Below are 7,500 nucleotides of genomic sequence, written 5' to 3' on the forward strand. Positions count from 1 at the left end.
TGCAGTAGGTTTCTCCTTACCCTGTGTCCTCTCTCCCATTTTAATATGCTGGTCCTGTGTCTGTGTTTGTGAGTGTGTATGTGTGTGTGTGTGCGTGTGTACGTGTATGGGTGTGGGGATGCAGTATGTGTGAGCATGCCTGTGTGTGAGTGTGTGTGAAGGTAACCCCCCTGGTTTCTGCGGTAGGTTTCTGCGTACCATCTCTCCTCTCTTTAATATGCTGCTCCTGTCTTCAGCCCCTCGGAGTCACACGCACTCACGACTCACCAATTTGGGCTTTATTGCAGCTGTGTGCTGGAGTGTGTGTGTGTGTGTGTGTGTGTGTGTGTGTGTGTGTCTGTGAACACACATATGGATATGCGGATATGCAAATGGCTTATTTGATATAGAACGCTACTTACGCACTGTGTGCACCAGTCTGTGTGTGTGTGTGTGTGTGTGTGTGTGTGTGTGTGTGTGTGTTAATAGGGGTTTTAATGATGATGATCAGACCTCTTTTCATAGCACCATGTAAATCAGCCCTGAATGTGTTTCCATGGGTGTTTGTATGTATGCGCATTCTGCTCTGTAAAATCCTGAAATGTGTAAGAGTGCGGCTAGCCATGTGTATAGGCTCCTGTGTGTGTGTGTGTGTGTGTGTGTGTGTGTGTGTGTGTGTGTGTGAGAGAGAGAGAGAGAGAAAAAGGTGTTTTACTTTAGACAGATTGGAAAGTCTTATCCAGTTCACATGTTTGGGCTTAAATCCTCGCATGACGGGCCAGTAGTGGACCTCTGCTTCTGAAGCTTCTCACAGCCCGCCGGGTCAAAGCCCCATCATTACTATGTTCTTTCTTCACTTTCATCCCATTCTCTCTATCCCTTCATTTCTCTTTCATTTCCGTGGGAATTCCTCATCCTCTCGTTACTACCACGAGACAGTTCCTGTTCCAGACAGTTCAGTTCAACTCAGTTCAGTTCTATTCTGTTTTATTTAAATAGTGAATTGTATGGTAGGATCAGGTGTCACTCAGTCTCTTTTTTGTTTCTAAATGTGCCAATGATCAGAAAGAAAAAAAAGGCCACACTTTGCATACAACAATTTTTATTGCAATAAAATGCAAAGTGCGTCCCTCTCCTTTCTGTGTACTTATATAGCGCCATGACATAAGAATACACCTCAAAGAGTTTTACAAAGCCCGGTTTGAGCGCCATGACATAAGAATATGCCTCAAAGTGCTCAAAGTGGTTTTAGCATGAAACTAGATTCCCCCTGAGTGAAAGCAGTTAGGTGCTTAGGACACTGAGGGCAAGAAAAAACTTTGAGTACGGTCACAAATATGTGATTAGAATGCGAACCGAGAGTTCCGCACTGCGATTTTTCCAAGAACACTGAAACGTTCGTGTAGAATTCTAGAAGGGGCCAGGAAAATAATTCACTCCTCAGGTTAAGAGACAGGAGTGGTTGTTAGCTGTTTTAAAAATTTCATAGCTCAAGCAATGTAGGATGGCATGTTGATGGACTATCCCAGCCTGTGAAAACTACAGTGTGTTAGAAGATCTTTGGTGTTTGGTTGGTGTAGAGGGGAGGTTGATGTTTCATGGGGAGTTAATGCCTCCGATGTGTTAATGCCTTAATGTGATGCGTTAAAGGTCTTCTCAGCCTCTGTAGTGGGAAAAATCCTATTTGTTTAATGCTGTACAAGCGTATTTTATACACAGACTCAACTCTACACTACACTTAAAGCACGCTGCACAAGCGTACTTTAGAGGGCCAACACAGACTCAACTCTACACACTAAACTATAGATTACACTACACTCAACTCTACACACTAAACTATAGATTACACTACACTCAACTCTACACACTATAGCTTATACTCTATACTATGCTGTCAATGTTTTTTAATGCTTTATACTTTACACTGTCAATGCTTTTTTAATGCTTTATCACTAAAAATGGTCAAACCTAGACATGGTTCCCCTGGTAGTGGAGAGTTATAGCACATGTGCTCATTATGGTAGGATTATGGTGTGCCTTCATCCATATAGCAATGGATTGGATAACCCAGCACATTAGTCCTAGATGTTGATCATGTGCGGATTTGGTCCAAACGTGCCTAGTTTTGCACTATTGCAGTAACTTAATGCTTAATGCCTAATGCTTAATGCATAGGCGTGAGTCTGGAGCCTTCAGTCAATGCCATCAAGCAGCGTTTTATGGAGTAATAAAAACCAAATGGGACTGTGTGTATTGAATGTGCACTGATTGCATACTGAACAAACTGTTGTTTACTGGCAATCTGCACCCCACTGGCCCTGCCCTGCCCTGCCCTGCCCTGCCCTGCCCTGCCCTGCCCTGCCCTGTCCAGTGCATGTCCAGGCTTCAGTGTCCAGGCTTAGCCTTTGAGATGCACTCCATGTTCTGTTTGTGCTGAAATGGAGTTTAATGCGACCGGGCCACGGCGTGCGTCTGCTTTCACTGTGCGCTAAGCTGCCCTGCGACTGGTCAGGATGCGGTTGATGCTGTTGAAGCTGTTGATGCTGTTATATAAAGACTGTGCCTTCAAAATCAGCTGCTACCAGGATAAAGACACATACGCCTTCTCGAGGAGAGGACAGGAGAGGAGAGACACAGACAAACATGGCAGAGGAAGAGAGAGAGAAAGAGAGAGAGAGAGACAGAAAGAGAGAGATAGTCTGAGATTTGCCAGAGGAGATTATTGAATATCATTGGGGCTGTTTTTGAATTTTGTTTGTGGTGCTGTGACAATGCGGGGCTTTTTTTAACTGTGTGTCTCTCGAAAGCATTACACGCATGCACACACACACACACACACCTGCCCCCTACGCTCCCTGGATATACCCAAGCGCATTCCCCCATAATTCTCTGACACGCATATGTCCATACAGACATAAACACACACAAACACATTCATGCATGCGCACACAGATTCTGTGTTCCCAAAAATAATTTCTCATTCTCTTTCTCACACACACACAAACACACACATGCACACACACACACACACACACACACAACTGCATGAATGTCACCTGAGTTGTCCCACTCCTTCTCCTCCTCCTCCCCTCCAGAATGAGTGTGTCGCCCCGCGGGGCAGTCCCCATCTGACTCAGAGTCAGTGCGCTGTGATGCATCATGGGAGAAATAATATCCTCCAATCTCGCGCCGGCGAACAGCCGAACACCAAGCTTGCCATCTGCGCTGGGGCTAGTGATCTCTACTGACAGGCAGGTTGGAGCGGTCCTACTTAAGCTGTCACTCTAGAGGGGTGTGTGTGTGTGGATATGTGTGTGTGTGTGTGTGTGTGTGTGTGTGTGTGTGAGATAGAGAGTGTGTGTGTGTGTGTGTGTGTGTGTGTGTGTGGGGTGGGGGAGTACAATACTGCACCTCTGCACCAATATTGTCCTCCATTACTGCTAGCTCAATACATGTATGAGACAAGCACACATACACACACGCACACACACACATGCACGCTCACAATCACATACATGCACACACACACACGAGCGCACATGCACACAAACATTACACACACACACCCACACACACACTGGTATGAGAGGATGGTTGTGAGATGCGGTAGGTCTGACGGCAGTTTAGACTGTTGCAGAGGCTAAGCAGGTTTTCCTCTCCCCTGTTAGAGAAAATACCTAGTCAGCTCTACTGTTGAACCCCCCATTGGCTTTACCCACCTCCTACAGTACAAAGATGTGTGTGTGTGTGTGTGTGTGTGTGTGTGTGTGTGTGTACAGGTGTGTGCAGGTATGTATGTATGTGTGTCCATATGCGTGCATACTTGCTTGTGTATGTGTGTGTGTGTGTGTGTAGTTCTGTATGTGTGTGTGTGTGTGTGTGTGTGTGTACAGGTGTGTGCCTTTTTGCTTGTGTGTGCGCACGTTCTGTGTATGTATGAATAAGTGGATATTGCCTTTGCACACACACTTGCGTTTTGCAAGAAACTTGTGCATGCGGTTGTCATGGCAAGTGCCCACACAGACACACACACACACACACACACACACACACCACCATATACCTATGTGCATCTGTCTGTGGTTGTGTGCTGTGTATATGTGTGGTTAAGTAGGTCGGAGCAGGACAAGTTGCTGTTCTTAGCTAATGGCACAGACTAATGGAGGCCGGAGTATCGACTTTAGCTCTGGGACTACGGACCGAACACAGGGGCAAGGACACATGGATGATGTAGGATGTGTGTGTGTGTGTGTGTGTGTGTGTGTGTTTGTGAGAAAGAGAGAGAGAGGAAGAGAGAGAGAGAGACTGGAGGGGGGCTTTTTTAACCTTCTTCCTTGGCAAGACCGGAGGATGTTACTTTGCCAATTAAATGCACTTGCATGGAGAAAGCAGAAAGACAGGCAATGTCTTGGCATATTACAGGTCGTCTGTGGTAATTCTGTTTAAATTAATTTGTTAATTCTGTGACTGCTATATGTCTATTTTGGTATATTAGTGTTTTGGATTTATTTGATTAAAAATGGATTTGAGTGCTTCAGCAGTCTTAGTTTTTCAACTCAGCAAACCCTTAAATAATGACTCATGCCATCAAAGTGCATTGTGAAATTAGTTTGACATTGGCTCCAAAACCACAGAAAGCATTTTTGGCTGAGGTTATGAATAATTGTGTGCCATATTTCTCCTGCTCTCTCTTTCTCTCACTCCTTTTCTCTTTCTCCATCTATTTTACACCTTTCTTCTCTCTTTTCTCTCCCTCACTCTCTTGTACTTCTCTTGTCTCCTTGAAATGTTCTTGTCTTTTCAGCGCTTCTACCATCTATCATCTGTCTGTTTCAGTTTATTTTTCTTTCTCTGTCTTCTCTATCTTTATTTCACACACACTCTCTTTCTCTCTCTCTTTCTCCCTCTCTCATCTCTCTCAAAAAAGTATCATGATAAAAAAATAATTGAAAGTTGAGTTTAAGGTTGAATTTAAGCTCTTTATTTTGTATCAACATAGAACACAAAATTAACTTTTTAGCCAACTGGCCACAGTGGCTGGCAGACTGTACCTTCATCATGATTAATTTTCATGACTTTGCACACGCTTTGTTTTCCAGAACTCTCTCAAGACATCCTCTGTATCTGACATATGTAACTGTTTTCTAGAACTCTCTCAAGACAGCCTCTGTATCTGACATATGTAAATGTTTTCTAGAACTCTCTCAAGACAGCCTCTGTATCTGACATATTTAACTGTTTTCCAGAACTCTCTCAAGACAGCCTCTGTATCTGACATATGGAACTGTTTTCCAAAACTCTCAAGACAGCCTCTGTATCTGACATATTCATCTGTTTTCCAGAACTCTCTCAAGACAGCCTCTATATCTGACATATGTACTTGTTTTCCAGAACTCTCTTTAGATACCCTCCATCTCTTACATATCTCGTATGTAACCCTGTTTACTTTCTTTCTTTCTTCTCGCTTCTTACTTCTCATTCTTCCCTGTGTACTATCCGTCCGTGTCGTTTGCACGTGCTCAGTACTGCTTAATTGCTCCTCTCTATGCTCAGTGCTCCGGTTATTGACCTGCAGGGCCTCATGGCGGCCGTCCAGTCATTCCAATCCTCAGTAACTCAGTTAATTACTTCATTAAGTATCACAGCCATGGCCACAGCCTCTTGTAATGGCTGTAATGCCTTGCTGCTGTTGTGACTTTTATTGATTGACGGCTGTAATATGCTACTGGGCCTCTTCTCTCTGCCAGCCAAGCCTGTTACTACAGTAGTTTCATGTAGCATTCAACCCTGCTAGAGTTTCTTTAGCTCTGCTATCACAGCCAGGCTGGCTGCTAACGTTATGTTAGCATTCAACTCTGCTGGAGTTTTTTTAGCTCTGCTATCACAGCCAGGCTGGCTGCTAGCGTTATGTTAGCATTCAACTCTGCTGGAGTTTTTTTAGCTCCTCTGTTACAGCCATGCCTGCTGCCAGTACAGTTTTTTTGCACACATGATTATACCTTATAACATATATTATATACTTATATTTTACAAACATTCGTATGTATACTCATATCTGATATTATACCGATATCTAATATCTATATCTGTGCAGTAGGCCTACTCTACTAGTCACTTTGGTCAAAATCCTGTGCCTATTGAATAAAAGTAAAAGTTCCTTAACAAGTGTGGAGAAGTGGATGATTGAGTTGGATAGAGGAGGGGATCACAGGAGAGGGTGGCCGGAGAATAATTACCCCACCTTGGCAGTCATCTGTTGGGGTGGGGGGGCCTGAGACAGCCAAGGCAGCTAAAACAGCTTATCATTCTGATTAAATGACCCTCTGAAGCGGCCCATATTGAAGCCTTCCCTTCGCACCGGGACGTGCTGTAATAGATTGGAACTCATTTGTCTTCAGGGTCGGAAATCAGGGAGATCAGGGGCCTGCTGACGCAATCAGAACCAACCCACTGGCTCCGTTTCTTCTGGCTGGACAATTATCGTCAATAAGACCATGTGGACTTATTGTGATATATGCAAGATAATGTATCACTTTGGACCAAATTAGAGTCTAATTCCTAACAGATCAGATCCTGATTCATACCAGAACAGGGGCAGATAAGTATATATACTCTTTCGATCCCGTGAGGGAAATTTGGTCTCTGCATTTATCCCAATCTGTAAATTAGTGAAATACACACAGCACACAGTGAGTGAGTGAGTGAGTGAGTGTACACACAGTGAGGTGAAGCAGACACTAATCCCTGCACAGTGAGCTGCCTGCATCAACAGCGGCGCTTGGGGAGCAGTGGGGTTGTAATTTTTCAGCCCCGCTCCCGCCCGCATCTGTAACATGATGTCCCGCTCCCGCCCGCTAAAGCCCGCATGCAGGAGGGATAGCCTATTCAGTTTTTCTTTCTGTCTCACGAAAGGAGCACACACACACCTGAGAAAGACTCCAGATGTCAGTTTCTTGGTTCTGAATATAGGCTAACAACCTATTCTGGTGCCCTCTTCCTCTGTCATGCTTTCGATTTTTGAGTTTTGACAATGAGCAGCAGGAACAAATTGAACCCACGTAAACAACAATATAGGCTATAGGCATCCTCCGTCAGTTATGCTTAAACCCCGTTTTTTAATGCTGCCTAACAGAACATCCAGCTGAACTATAGTTACTGTATGAACACTACTTTAATCATTTCCATATTTAATTTTACGCACATATTTAATTTGCGGGAGTGCAGTGAATCATCGGTTTGTCCCGCACCCGCGAATGCACCTCTCTCATCCCGCCCGCTCCCGCAAAGAGCTTTCAAAAGTTGTCCCGCGCTGCACTCTTTTGTGTCGGGACCCACGGGTCTACCGCGGGAGTGCAGACCTCTAGTGCCTTGCTCAAGGGCACTTCAGCCGTTCCTACTGGTCGGGGTTCGAACCGGCAACCCTCCGGTTACAGGTCTGAAATGCTAACCAGTAGGCCACGGCTGCCCCAACCAAGTCCGAAGTGCTAACCAGTAGGCCACGGCTGCCCAGATCCATACTAT

General features: G+C 44.8%; 1 protein-coding gene across 1 annotated transcript in view; it reads left to right on the forward strand.

Annotated features, from left to right (window-relative positions):
- LOC125293016 (membrane-associated guanylate kinase, WW and PDZ domain-containing protein 3) overlaps positions 1-7,500 on the forward strand; it is a 71,873-nt gene that overhangs the window by 55,924 nt on the left and 8,449 nt on the right.

The sequence above is a fragment of the Alosa alosa genome, chromosome 4 (assembly GCF_017589495.1).
Source record: "Alosa alosa isolate M-15738 ecotype Scorff River chromosome 4, AALO_Geno_1.1, whole genome shotgun sequence".
Classification (NCBI taxonomy): Eukaryota; Metazoa; Chordata; class Actinopteri; order Clupeiformes; family Clupeidae; genus Alosa; species Alosa alosa.